This window comes from Podarcis melisellensis (assembly GCF_964234715.1).
Source record: "Podarcis melisellensis genome assembly, chromosome: Z".
Classification (NCBI taxonomy): domain Eukaryota; kingdom Metazoa; phylum Chordata; class Lepidosauria; order Squamata; family Lacertidae; genus Podarcis; species Podarcis melisellensis.
This window is the reverse complement of record NC_138547.1, coordinates 30467985-30483311: the sequence shown is the minus strand read 5'-3', so window position 1 is coordinate 30483311 and position 15327 is coordinate 30467985. Positions and strand designations below refer to the sequence as shown.

The window sequence follows — 15327 nt, the reverse complement described above, 5'->3', positions numbered from 1 at the left end:
AACCAAGTAATTTAGATGAAATGGGTAAATATTTAGAAGACAACAAACTACCTATGATACCAAAAAATAAAATGACATTTCTGAATGCACCTGTCACAATGATGGAATTACAGCAAGCAATATTACAGCAAAATTAGGGAAGATACCAGGACCTGAAGGACAGCAATATATTATAAAGTAAATTACAAGATTACCTAACACAACCTTTAAAAGATATTAGAAATATAACTTTGAATACAGGAGAGTTATCAGATTCTTGGAAGAGTGCATACATAACTTTGTTTCATTAGCAAGATAGTTCATAACCAGCTCTGTATCTCTATCAACCTATTTTGTTGTTGAATAACAATTATAAACTGTTTAGAGACATATTAGCTAATAGGTTGAAAACTGTATTAAAAGAGGTAATCCATGAAGATCAGGCCAGATTTTGTCAGGAAGACAAATGAAAGATAATATTAGAAACATAATTGATGTAATATAAGATTTAGAAATAAGAAATAAAAAACAAGCAGCTTTAATGTTTTTAGATGCTGAGAAAGCATTTGACAATGACTTCTGGGACTTTATGTTTAAGCATTTGGAAAAACCAAGAATAAAATATGAAATACTGATAGATGTGAAAGAGAGAGGAGGTTTTTCCCTGTCGGATATGAGATTATATTATAAAGCATCTTCTCAGTGCTGGTTGAGGGATTGAAGAATACACATATTTTAGATTTGGAAGGTCATGATAATATTTTTGGTTGGCACACTTACTTGTGGTATGAAAAGGCGAAAGTACATAAAGATTTTACAAACCATATAATCTGGAAAAAATTGTATAGAGTAAGAGATAAGTATAAAAACTTGTTGGAGAACAAAGCACCACTATGGCTTTCACCTTTGGAAGCCATAGCAGTAAAGAAGAAAAATATGATGGAAAATTGGGCAACTTATAGAAATTTATTAAGAGAAGGTGGAAATTTTAAATTAAAAGAATTTAAGTATTTATCAGAGGTGTTAACAACATGGTCACAATATCATCATTTGAATGAAGTATTTAAAAAGGATATGAAGTAGGGGTTTGGGGAACAAAAATCACAACTAGAAAGAGACCTGTTAAACTGTAATATCAAAGTGTTATCTGAAATGTATAAGATGTTATTGAAATGGAAGACAAAGGACAAACAAGTGAATCTTCAATTATACACTGGGCAATAGATATTGATCATAATATAGGAATGGGTGCATGGGAACATTTATGGAATGTGGATCTAAAATTTACAGCATGTTATAGTTTAAGAGAAAATTATATGAAAATGTTATATAGATAGTCCCTAACACCCAGTATATTGGCCAAAATGTATAAATAGAAATCGAATATGTGCTGGAAATGTAAAGAGAAAGAAGGTAACTTTTTTCATATGTGGTAGTTTTGTAATAAGGTTAAAGCTTACTGGGAAATGATATATAATGAACTGAAAAAGATGTTTAAGATATGGTTAAAAACCAGAAGCTTTTCTTTGGGGAATTATGAGATCAGAACTACCTAAACAGTATACAAATTTATTTATTTATGCAACCACAGCTGCAAGAATGTTATTGGCTCAAAAATAGAAGAAAGAAGAGGTCTCGATGAGAAAAGAATGGATACAGTAGTTAATGGACTATGCAAAAATGGGAAAACTTACTGGAAGAATAAGAAACCAAGATAACACTTTTAAAAGAAAGGAATGGAAATGGTTTATTGAGTATTTACAAACTGTAAACAGATTAAGACGTTGGCAGGATTAATGTAAAAACCTGCAGTTTCAAAATATATACAAGATATGGGAATAGATATATAAAAGAATATGTTGAGATATGCAGGGAGATGAAAAGAAATGTAAAGAACCACAGAAAGAGGGGGAAGGGAGCCGGAGTTTGTTAAAATTACAATTGAATAATTGTTGTAATATATACAAATGAAAATTAAAGATTAAAGATTAAAAAAGAGAACAAAGAGAAAAGGAGCCCAAAGGTTTGCAGAGCTACCAAAAAAGGAAACAAATCTTTATTTAAAGCAATAACACCCCCCGCCCCGGGAAGTAAATACACTTTAAGAAACATCACAAGGAGGAATGAGTGAAGGTTGGGATGCAGGAAGACAACACAGAGCACAGGAGGAAAGTAGAATGCCCTGCTGGGACACCAAACAGGAGAGTCCCGTTAAGAGGGAGGAATGTCCCTTTTCCTTAGGGTGTCCCTACTTTCGTCAAAGAAATGTTGAAGGGTATGGAGTTATCTGACCCCCCGAGCCAATGAGATAAGTGACTATACAACATATAGAAGACATCTGAAGGCAGCCCTGTATAGGGAAGTTTTCCTGTTTAATGTTTAATGCTTTATTATGCTTTTATATATGTTGGAAGCCACCCAGAATGGCTGGGGCAATCCAGCCAGATGGGCAGGGTTATAAATATTATTATTATTATTATTATTATTATTATTATTGAATAGGACGTCCCTTTTCTCATTGGTGAAATGTTGGAGGGTATGGAAGTGCCTAAGGCCCTATATGCAGAGGTGGAGTTAGGTTTCTGCAGTTCTGAAAGACAGGATAAAGGGAGGACTCTAAATATATACTCGGTCCTGTATACCTGAAGGAGCGTCTCCACCCCCCATCGTTCTGCCAGGACACTGAGATCCAGCACCGAGGGGCTTCTGGTGGTTCCCTCACTGTGAGAAGCCAAGTTACAGGGAACCGGACAGAGGGCCTTCTTGGTAGTGGCACCCGACTTGTGGAACACCCTCTCTTCCGATGTGAAGGAAATAAGCAGCTATCCTATTTTTAAAAGACATCTGAAGGCAACCCTGTTTAGGGAAGATTTTAATATTTAATGCTGTATTGTTTTTAACACTCGGTTGGGAGCTGCCCAGGACTTCTGTTGCCTCCAACTCTTGACTGCTACCACCAATACCTGATAGAGATTTGTTGCTTCTAACAGCTTTCTGACAGGCAGAAATTCCAGTTATTATTGGCATTTCTGAAGGGCCTCACCCCACTTCAGTTGTCGGTAATTATTGTTGTTACCTATAATTAATTCCTAATGATTATTCAACAGATTCATCTACCTAAAGAGGATGGAGGCCCTGTGGCTGCTACAAGCCTGCACAGCCAGTTTCAGGAAGCTCCCCTAACGTTGGAGCATCAGCAACACTCTGGAAATTGTCCTAAGGAGGTGCACTTGGATTTCTGCTTTGATTTCAGCTTCCTAGCCTCTGATGTGATAATTAAATTACATAATGCTTGATTTCATGTACGGTGCCTTTTTGGTTCTAATTGCGATTCTGCATACTGCATAGATCTATTTTCATATGCCTGTACTATGGAAGCGAAATGTAACAGCAATAATAACAACAGCCACCACCCATGTGCTCCAATGGTAAATCACTGACCCTGTTTTCTGGGTACAACAGGGCAGGGCTTTGGGGCAGAAGTCTAGGGCCCCACTGTACAAGAGCCCCCTCACAACACTTCAAAAATGTGCTTTGCCCCATTTTGAAGCTTATTGAAATAATACACATCTGCCTTCTAAACAGGCAGGCTATAATGCAATTTGAAACATTACTGCCTGGAAGCCCATTAACTCTAAAGTCTAAAATTACCCATTTGGGAGAAGAGTTTGAGGCTCCTGTGACAGTGCGAGGGAGGGTCTTTGTGGGAGCATGGGTGTACCCATGGTTGCCATGCTAGCAACCCCGTCCCATGCTGAAGGTCCAAATAGTAAAGGGTAAAGGACCCCTGAACGGTTAAGTCCAGTCAAAGGCGACTATGAGGTTATGGCGCTCATCTCGCTTTCAGGCCGAGGGAGCCAGCATTTGTCCACAGACAGCTTTCCTGGTCATGTGGCCAGCATGACTAAACTACTTCTATGCTATGCCATGCACTGGTATGCTTTCAAACTGCTAGGTTGGCAGGAGCTGGGACAGAGCAACAGGAGCTCACCCTTTCGCGGGGATTCAAACCGCCGACCTTCCGATCGGCAAGCCAAGAGGCTCAGTGGTTTAGACCACAGTGCCCCCGCATCCCTTTAGTAGTGCTGGACTAGCCAAACAAATAGTCTGTTCTGGGATTTTAAAAACTTCAATTGCTCTTAACTGGAAAAAACGGGGCTTTCCTTAATTGTGAATTTTGTGTGTGTGTGTGTGTATTTCAGTAGGTAGGGCACGTACTTTGAACACTAAAGATCCCAAGTTCAATCCCTGGCATCCTTCTTTTTTAAGGATCCGATAGCAGGTGATGTGAAAGACCTATAAGTTGAGACTCTGGCAAGCTACTGCCACTGCTTACAAAGCTAGATGGACAAGCCATCTGTCCTGGGTGAAGGCAGCTTGCTCTGTTGTAAATTTAAGGATCATGGAGAAAATATAGTTTGCCTTTAAAGGTGATCCTGCCTAATTCACGACAATATGCAAACTGAAACATGGCCATCCTTCAAAATTCACACTTCTCTGAATATTGCAATGTAGCTCTCCAGCCAAGTAGTGTCTACAAAAATGTGTAGACTAAGGTAAAGTGTGCATTTAAAAATGCATATATTAGTAAAAATAGCATACCAAAATGCATTATATTGGGGAAAATTGCTTCCAAAAATGTGTGTATTAGACAAAATTGCATAGAAAAATATGTACATTAGGAGAAATTTTGTGCTAAAATGCGAAGGAATTTTCATTAGTACCTTTTAAAATAAATTTTGGAAATTGATGTGGAAATTTGGAGAACTGAAATTAAAAAATGAAACCGAGATAAACTGAAATTGGCAGCTTTGTGCATCCCTAATTGCGGTGTTTGGTGTGAAAATCTTTTCTTTTTACGCTGCCTTTTAAGGGAAAGCCCACACAAGTTGGCTCACCTACTGTAAAAACAACCGCAAGAGGCAAGCTCATATATCATTTAAATAGCTTTAAGGAGAAGCTGAAAACAATATAGAGACCAGCAAAACAACCATTAACAGAAATTCCCCCCTCCATAACACTTAAATCAGGAAAGGCTGTACAAGCATTGGACAAAGTCATGGGCTGGATAGGAGGCAACAAGCGGAGTCTGAATCTTGGCAAAATGGAGGCATGTTGGATTAGCTGGTGCTGTAGCTCTGGGGAAGGGGAGCTAGCTGGGTTTTTTGCCCTGGGTGAAGCCTCCAGAGGGATGCCATTGAGGCTCCCAGCCTGTGTGTGTTTACGCAAATGCACATGGGGTTGTGTGCCAAACTGGGTCTTTGATCCAGGTGAAATAAAGCCTAGTTTTGCCCCTGGATTAGCAGTTCCCATGTCCAGAAAACAGGCCAGTTACCTGCTCCTGACAGTGTTGCATTTACTCTGTAGTCTAGGGAAATCCCATGCCTTGATGATGGAGGCTCAGGTGTATTTAATAGATAGGAGTGCCTTTAACCAGCTTTGGCTAGTTAAGCAGCTGAAACATTCCTGGTGTTCCAGGGTACAGTTCATGCATTAGTAACTTTGATGCTTTATTACTGTAATGCACCAAACATGGTGATGCCTTGAGCTTGGTCCAGAAGCTGCAGCTGGTGCAGAATGCAGAGAATGGAGATACCTGTATCACTATCATGTAACATCTGTGCTGAGGGATCTGCATTGGCTGCCAATAAGCTATCCTATGGACGGATGAATCTGTCAATTTCAGTTCCTCCCAGTTTTTCATTTTCCCAGTCTTAAATTCAATCCTCCACATTTCCACACCAGCACAGAATCATTTTAAAGTCATAACAAATTCATCAGCATTTTAGGGCAAATTCCTCCTGATACGCACATTTTTGCAAAAAAATTGTTTACACATTTTATTTTAATGCACACTATACTCTGACATTTGCATTTTTGTACACATTACTTGGTTGGAGAGCTGTGTTGCAAAATTCAGCAAAGTGCAAATTTTGACAGACAACTCCGTTCTGGTTCATGTACCATTTCAGAAAGTGAGAATCAGATAGGCTCACCTTTAAATGTAAATCCTTACTACTGGACCACGTTAAATTCTTTCGGCCTAAAAAGCCCTGAATACCTTTGGAAACGGGACATGGGTGGTGCTGTGGGTTAAACCACAGAGCCTAGGACTTGCAGATCAGAAGGTTGGTGGTTCGAATCCCCGCGACAGGGTGAGCTCCCATTGCTCGGTCCCTGCTCCTGCCAACCTAGCAGTTCGAAAGCACGTCAAAGTGCAAGTAGATAAATAGGCACCGCTCTGCAGGGAAGGTAAACGCTGTTTCCATGCGCTGCTCTGGTTCGCCAGAAGTGGCTTAGACATGCTGGCCACATGACCTGGAAGCTGTACGCCGGCTCCCTCGGCCAATAAAGCGAGGTGAGCGCCACAATCCCAGAGTCGGCCACAACTGGACCTAATGGTCAGGACCTAATGGTCCCTTAACCTTTACCTTTGGAAAAGGTATACAAGTGCAATCAGTGAGGTCACCAGCGTATATACACTCTTGTAATGCCTCATGCCTCAGAGGTCCTGCTCCATGGGAACCCAAGCAGGGCTTTTCATGCAATGGCCCTAGTGTTTTGGAACTCCTTTCCTGTGGTTATCAGACAGGTACTGACCCTTTTGGGATCTTAGTGCCTATCGAATACATGTCTATTCTGCAAATGGAGCCGCACACACATACCACTTGGGGTGGTGTCCTGTAATCACGGAGCCCCTACCAAGAAGGCCCTATGTTTTATGCTTACCAATCTGATTGATCTTACATGTAGGCTTGCAGACCGAGTGTCTGAAGCAGACCTCAGGACTGGGCAACTTTGTATAGCTTAAGGAGTCCTTCAAATAACCTTTAAAGGTCAATACCACCAGCATTTTAAATAGGGATATTACAAGCATACAGAGATGCCCCTTTCCATCTAGAATCCTTTGTTATAATCAGTTGAAAGTTTTCAACACAATAAAAGCCAAACAAATCTAAATAAAAATAAAATAGAGAGAAAAGATAGAGAAAAAGAAGGGAAGGAAGGAAATAATAAAAAGCCCTCTGTCAAGGCTGTATTCTTAACCTTTATTCCACACAAAGGAAGGTGAGCCCTCCCAGCTCTCACCTGGGAGCTCCCCCCCCTCTTCCCCCCCCTTCCTACCCTGGGAGTTCCTCCCTACCCAGTCCCTTCATCTTCCATCCATCACCTTCCTGTGTGTATCTTCATTAACCCAAAGTAGGAAACATCAAAACAACATAAATACAGATAGAGTTAGCAGAAGAAAGCAAAAATTAGAAGTCACATAAAAGGAAAATAAAAGGAGAGATAAGAAAAAGGAATTAGAAAGGCATCAGATTCTCCACCTGCCAATTATATATATAAATATCATTCAAAGTATTCAAAATATACACTCCAAGATAACATCCAAGGGAGATTCCAGTAGGAAGACTAGCAGTTCTGGAAGCTATGAAATTACTTTAAAGGTAAATGGACCCCTGACCGTTAGGTCCCATCGCGGACGACTCTGGGGTTGCACCGCTCATCTCGCTGGCATACAGCTTCTGGGTCATGTGGCCAGCATGACTAAGCCACTTCTAGCGAACCAGAGCAGCGCACAGAAACGCCGTTTACCTTCCCGCCAGAGTGGTAGCTATTTATCTACTTGCACTTTGACGTGCTTTCAAACTGCTAGGTTGGCAGGAGCAGGGACCGAGCAACAGGAGCTCACCCTGTCGTGGGGATTCAAACTGCTGACCTTCTGATCAGCAAGCCATAGGCTCTGTGGTTTAACCCACAGCGCCCCCCGTGTCCCTATGAAGTTACTTTAGGAAGCAGAAAAGAGAGCTTGGAAGACAATGGGGGAAATCTCAAAGAGCTGGTTTGGGAATTTTGCTCCATAGGAATAATCACAGGTGGTCTGCAGGGGGGGGTGTTTACAAGTGTGTGTGTGCATGTGGCCCTTGAGGCCAACCTTTCTGGCCCTTATAACTCTCCTAAGGCCATACCCCTCGCTGGCCTTGCTTCACATCCTGAGTGCATTTGCCTGGCTGGAATGTTCCTTGAACTCTGATCTTAACTTTCACCTGTCTGGTTGGAGAATACAGAGGGGCGTTTCTCAAAAGTAGCCTACTGTACAACGGTAAAATTTATGTGTGTTGCTCAGCCCACATTTGCCTGTGGTCCCACCCAACAATAGCCTGTGGCCCCCAGAAGGCTGCCCAGAAAAGAATGTGGCCCTCACTCTGAACAAAGTTCCTCACCCATGGTCTGTAACATTAATGGACTAGGGAGTAAGTCTGCCTCCCTCAAGTGGTATCCCAGATGGGCCTCATGCAAGTGTGTGAGTATTTGAGATGTTTGCCAGGCAGGTTACTTCTTCAGGTCAGTCACCCCTGCTGTTGTTGTAAACTACATTCCAAAAAAGCAGGTAATATACAGTACAGGTCCAAACAAAACAAATGTGTCTAATAATCTCTTCATTAAAAGCCATCTGAGCCAATGGTAGTCGTGTATTTGTATATGACAGAACTGCAAGTGTGGGTTATGCAAACAGCAGTGGCTTGAAACACACACACACCTTGCATTGCAGTTCGTATTCTTACACTGCTGTGCAGATCAGAGAGGCAGCAGGGATGTCTTCATCTAATGTGCATTATCCGAATTGTTTTTCTATGCACAACAGCTGCCTGAAACGTATGCACCATGGCTTCTGTTCTCAAATCAGACGGAAGATGGTTTGAATGAAAGCACTTCAAACAGGGATTTCTCAAGAAGCTACAGGATACCTATGAATGTGTCTATTGTCATGTGTACTCCGCTTCAATCACCAGTGGTGGGCGTGCACTGGAGCTGGAGTAAGCAGCAATGTACATGCAGCCTTACCCTGACAGTTGATGGGTTTGGGCCATAACGAGAGTGGAATAATAATAAGCCAACTGATTAATAAATCAAAGTTCTCTGGTAGCAAAACAAATGATTCATACCCCACAATTTTATGCACATATCTGATCAAATCAATAAGGCATAAACTCAGTTCAGCATTAGCAGGAACAGCAATTAGAAGAGGAATGCTACCCACGCTAGACTCAGCCTTCCATCCCAATTGCAGAAATAGAAGAAGTGTTGGGAGGTGTGTGTGTGTGTGTGTGTGTGTGTGTGTGTGTGTGTGACTGGAAAAAAGCTTGCATAGAGCAATGGAGATTAAGTCCAGTCCCCAGCATCTCCAGGGGAAGTCTCATGCCTGAAATCATGGAGATCTGCTGCCAATCAGTTTTTGTTTTTGTTTTGTAATAAACAGAGCAGAAGGCAGCTTATTAGATTCACTTCAGAGAAGTCACTGCTCAATGAAAAGCAATCCCTACCCCCCCCCCATGCACAACTAGACGAGGGCCTATTAACTCAATGGCCGAGCATCTGCTTTGCATTAAGGCAGCCAAGTGTCCTGCTGCGCAGATGATAGTCCTTGGTTTGAAAGCATCCTCTAACTAAGGGCTCTGCAGTCCAAGAGCTGCAAGAAGGAAAACCTGCAGAGGCCTTGAAGTTGCCCATCCATAGTTGGTAGCCAAAGAGCAGACTAAGAAGGCACACAAAGGCCACAAGGAAAGTGCCGCAGCTCAAGGGGAGAGCACATGCTTTGCCTACAGAAGGTCCTAAATTTAATCTCTGGCATCTCCAGGTAGGACTGCTAGAGACCAGCATTTGAAACCAAAGAGAGTACAGACAATACTGAGTGAGATGGACCAATGATCTGGCTCCATATATGACCACTTCCTATGTTCTAGACTAATATCTTTGAATACCAGTTACCAGAGAGTTCTTGCAGGTTGTTACTGTATTTCTAAATCTGTATCCATATGTATACATTAGGACATTTTGGAGGGGAGTGTTGCAAATCAGTACTATCCTCTTTTGTGGCATTGTGTAACTATGCATGCTGGAGGAGCCCCATGCGCCATCCTTGGCATCTCCAGAAAAGGATGTCCAATGGCTGAGAAAGTCACACACACACACCACAGTGTCAAGAGATGGACCAAAGAGCCAGAGTTAATATAAGACTGTTTCATATAAGGCCATGAGAGAGTGGGTTGCAGCAAATGGGGAAAATTACAGCTGAGTGGAGGAATACATCACACAACTTTGCATGCAGAAGATTCAGTTCCCAGGGATTAAAAGCATCTCAGCAGAAAAGTGGGAGAGACTCCCCCCTGCCTGAGTCTTCTACAGAATCAACAGCATTCAGAGCATGTCTGATATTGATCTACATAAGAGGTCGAGAACCTGTGAATCTCCAGATGTTGGACTCCAGTTCCCACCACCATCCCTGGCCATTATCAAAACAAAAAAAATTCCTTCCAGTAGCACCTTAAAGACCAACTAAGTTAGTTCTTGGTATGAGCTTTCGTGTGCATGCACACTTCCTCAGATGAAGTGTGCATGCACACGAAAGCTCATACCAAGAGCTAACTTAGTTGGTCTTTAAGGTGCTACTGGAAGGAATTTTTTTTGTTTTGACTATGGCAGACCAACACGGCTACCTATCTGTACCTGGCCATTATCTATGCTAGCTGGGGCTGATGCGCCCTTGGACAAAAATGGAGCATCAGGTATGACAAAGCATAAGGCATCATCGCAGATCTGAAAGTTTTATTTGCCAGAGCTGCTCCAGCTCCTGCCATACACTTATCAATTCATTAATATTGATAAGGTAACCCACTTCTTTAACCTGCATATATTGTACAGATTAACTATCTTTGCATATTTCTGTTTCTTGTGCATGAGATTATTCTCCACCTACAATTAGGAGAAAGAGAAGAAGGGTGGTACAAGGCACCGAGAGTCTACTTGCAAATGACTGGAAATCATATTCTGCTCCTCCCTGACCCTGATTTCAGAAATACCAAGGTACACACACTCACACACTTCCAAGATTGCCCTACGTTTGGACACATGACACAATACCCTCATTGAAGCTAAGCATGTCTGGACTTGGTTGGTGTGTGAAGGAGAGGCTACTTGGGCACCTCTGTATTTACTGCCTCTATGTTTACTAATATGTTTACTCTGTGTTTAAAGGTAAAGGTACCCCTGACCATTAGGTCCAGTCGCGAACGACTCTGGGGTTGCGGTGCTCATCTCGCTCTGTAGGCTGAGGGAGCCGGCGTTTGTCCACAGACAGCTTCTGGGTCATGTGGCCAGCATGACTAAGCCGCTTCTGGTGAACCAGAGCAGTGCATGGAAATGCTGTTTACCTTCCTGCCAGAGCGGTACCTATTTATCTACTTGCACTTGACGTGCTTTTGAACTGCTAGGTGGGCAGGAGCTGGGACCGAACAACAGGAGCTCACCCCATCACAGGGATTCAAACCGTGGACCTTCTGATCGGCAAGCCTGATGCTCTGTGGTTCAGACCACAGCTATGTTTACTATGATGGTGGTGAGATGATAGATAGATGATAGATGATAGATAGATAGATAGATAGATAGATAGATAGATAGATAGATAGATAGATAGACAGACAGACAGACAGATAGATGGATGGATGATAGAGGAAGCTGATGGATTCTTAATTATATTGAATTTGGCATTCAGTACCAAATGAGGCAGTCAGACAGAGAACATAGAGAGCCCTGGCTTGGGAACACCATCTATATCTGCAAGTTTACTTTTGTGAGCACAAATGATAGTGGACTAGATCAGGGCTGGAGAATCTGTGGCTTTTTAATTTTTGGAGAGAGAAAAGTGGGGGTTTTCTGATGGAATGCAGATGGTGTTATAAAAGAAGCTACTTCCTCACTCCTTGGTGCAACTATGGGTTTGTTTACATTTGAGCATTATTTAGCTATTAGCCCACTTTCCCCAATGTGAAGTAGACTGGAGTAGTCCACACCTGTGTGCATTTGAATTTGTATATGAGGAGCCACTTCAGTTATTCCTGATTATATGACTGGGCATTCCCTTTTGTCTTTGTTCCCAACATCCTTATTTGTTGATTTCATGATGTCAATTAAGTATCAACAGGGCATGTGTGCTGATAGTTGTGCATTTTTTTTTAAAAAAAGTCCTGCATGAGAAGTGTCCAAAGCACACAGATATGCAATTGTAATATTGCTTGTGCATGCAATTTTTCCAGTTTCATGCATATCTTCACGGCCTAGTACCCTCGTACCTATGGGATCGCCTCTCCTGGTATACCCCACGGGGGACCTTAAGGTCCGTAAATAGCAACACCCTAGAGGTCCCGGGCCCTGAGGAAGTTAGATTTGCCTCAACCAGAGCCAGGGCCTTCTCAACACTGGCTCCAGCCAGGTGGAATGCTCTGTCTCATGAGACCAGGGCCCTGTGGGATCTGATTTCTTTCCGCAGGGCCTGTAAGACAGAGTTGTTCCACCTGGCCTTTGGCTTAGAATCAGTTTGATTCCCTTCCCCTCTTTCTTTTTCCTTTCTCCTCCTGTGAAGAGGCTGCATCCTAATGTTTTAAAGTTGTATCTTAATCTTTTAAATTGTATTTTAATCAACTTGTTTTTATTATTGGTTGTTAGCTGCCCTGAGCCCGGTCTTGGCTGGGGAGGGAGGGGTATAAATAAAAAATTATTATTACTATTATTATTATCTGAGGGATCAAAAGCGGGTGCAGATTCCTTGAGTACAGCTGGTAAAGAAATGGAAGTATTGAGGAAGTAGTGGGAATGGAAAAGGCAGTAGCAGAAAGTGGTCGTTTATTGCCCACCAATCCAAAAGCACTGAAGCAAATAATCTGTGAACCAAGTAGGATACAAAAGGAAAACACTGAGATTGGTATTGTTGGAAGGTAATGCGGATGCTGCAAATTAAATTGGGAACACAAACAGCTGCAAACACAAGGTAATCGTGGATGTGGACAAGGCCTGTTATTATGATGCTATCACAACAGCATCTGTGCTGTTTGCCATTATGACAGTTAGAGGCCTGGGTGTGAGGACGGGAAGATAACAGGATTTGTGATCAGGTGGAAAATTGAGGCTGAGGGAGGGACTCTTCAGCACTGCCCATTCTATCATCTCCTCCCTTACTCAGACATTTCCTTCTTTCTTATTGTGACAGATTCTCAGCAAAAATTTGATGGAAGAACCACCACCAGGAAGGCAGATGCACTTCTTAAACTGCAGCCCACTGGTGCCTGTTCACCTGATTTCTACAACATTGTACAGTTATGAATTGTATAATTAGAATTGTGCATTGTAAGCTACCATAGGAAGATATTTACCATGAAAAGCAACTTAAAAGATGTTTAAATACACAAGTGAAAACTCTGAACTGGAGAACCAGGCTTGTCACCATTTTTTTTTTCTGGCAAGGATTTAGCGGTGGCACAGCAGGCAGAAATCCCACAGGGGAAGTTCCTCATCACTTCACCCACATACTGAGAAGGCAGTATTGCATAATGGAAGATGCAGACGCAAATCGCTACTCCGCCATAAAGCTCACCGAATTACCATGGAGTAGTCACACTCTGTGTTTCTCCAACCACACAGGAATGTTGTGAACATAGAATAGGTTTGAGAGAACCACATACGCTACCCTAAGCACCTTGCAGCAGGGTTAAAAAATATCACAGATAAATGTTGGGTGAACTTCACCAGTTGAATTTATGCCTGCTTTGCATCTGTTAAAAGGCACTGGAGGCCTGCAAAGAAATAATGAAAATGAATGTCGGACATTACCAATTGAGGGATGTCTCTAAAAAGCAGAAAACACCTGAGATCCACATTATTGCAGATCTCTTATAATCGGCATTCTCTTCATGGGGTTACTGATGATAATGTCCAGTGTCTATCTGGAAGCGCCCCCAACCAAAGATATTCATAGAGCATCTGCCAAGGTGCCTTGGAGCCATGGGGGCCAACTCCCTGGGGCCCTGGGTGCCCTAGCACCCACAAAATTTCCCATGAGGGGCTGGGCACCCACAAATTCTGGTGCCAGGGTCATGCAAGCTGCATGGCGCTCACGGCCCTGGGCACCCACAGTTGGGGGCCAAGCAAGCATTCCTGCTTCCAGCTCCATAATTCTATCGTTTTTTTTGACCCTGTTGTGTGCTTCCAGCAAGGTGGAGGGCAGAGGACCACTCAGCAAAATAATGCCAAATCCTTCTCCCACTTCCCCAGTTAAGCAACTTTTTGTACTGATGATGCTAACAGCTGTATGGCAGACAGACGTTCACAGTACTGTATATATAACACAGCAAGTGTTGTAATTAAGAGAAAGTGCTGCAGTGTTTTTGGCTCAAATGCCACCTCCTTTCCAGGACTTGCCTACCTTACAGGGCTGTTGTAAAGATTAGTAGAAATAGCAATGAGACCAAGGAAGAGATTTGCATAAGAAATAAGAACCACAGCAACATTTCACATCACTGCATCTGCATACTGGAGGAAAATATAAAGCTAACATTTCAGAAAATCTGCTGGGGTGGGGGGTGGGAGGAAGTGGCAGTTGTTAACACAAAGCAATGGATTTTGCTAGCAGCTGCCAAGCTGGATCTAAAGAGAGCATAGTGTGGCATAGTGGTTAGAGCAGGGGTCAGCAACCTTTTTCAGCTGTGGGCCAGCACATTGTTTCTCCCCAAAGAATCCTGGCAACTATGGCTTACCCTTCTCAGGGCTACAATTCACCGGACCCTTAACAAACTACAGCTCTTTGAAGGAAAATAATGTGCTTTAAATATATAGTATGCCAGTCCAAATAACTGTTCAAAGCCAGGCCAGCTCATAGAATCGTAAATTTGGAAGGGACCACGAGGGTCATCGAGCCCAACAGGTGGCGCGTTGGGGAAGTCGCTTTCCACAAGCTGTTGATCTGTGGTGGCAAACTTTCCTCCCGCCTCAAAGAGAGGATAATCAAGGCAAGGGAGGAAAAGAGCAGAGGAAGAAGGGCAAGAGAGGAAACCCTCTCATCTTTGAAACCAAAAAGGTGGTACTTACTTGTAAGCTCAGCGGCAGTGGGTCCCTTCTCCAAAGGTGTCCTCGCGCATTTAACAGGACTCCTGCCCTCACAACTGTGGCTGGAGCAGTGCTCTCCCTGCTAGTCCTTATGCGCTCAGCGGCGGAGGTGTGGGCAAGCCAGAATGCGTCCCAGACAGCTAAGGCTGCCCTTGCCAAAAAAAGAGGCCCAGCCTTGTTATGGGAGGGAGATGACAATGTGGGTGTGTGTTTTTTTGCCCTTCAGGGGATCAAACAGGTTTCTCTTTCCACAGCAGAAAGTCTCCCCCTCCTTCTCTCTCTCTCTCTCTCCCCCCTGCACTTCGGCAAAGAGGTGCCTCTCCCTAGTACATTCCTTACATTCTCTGCCCTCTGTCGCTAGAGACACCCAAGGCTGACAAGGAGAATTGGAAACCAAGTCACGGTAGCACT

The 15327-nt window shown here is 42.9% G+C and overlaps 1 protein-coding gene across 9 annotated transcripts in view; it reads right to left on the bottom strand.

Moving 5' to 3' along the window:
* ZNF185 (zinc finger protein 185 with LIM domain) overlaps positions 1 to 15118 on the bottom strand; it is a 64433-nt gene extending 49315 nt beyond the window's left edge. For 3 of the 9 annotated variants that reach the window (XM_081897361.1, XM_081897362.1, XM_081897364.1), the window contains exon 1: positions 14899 to 15106. The gene's annotated coding sequence lies outside the window, so the exon portion shown is untranslated. Of the gene's footprint in view, positions 1 to 14898 lie in introns of all 9 variants that reach the window. The other 6 variants (XM_081897363.1, XM_081897360.1, XM_081897358.1 and 3 more) reach the window with 6 other exon arrangements.
* Positions 15119 to 15327: the final 209 nt, after the last annotated feature.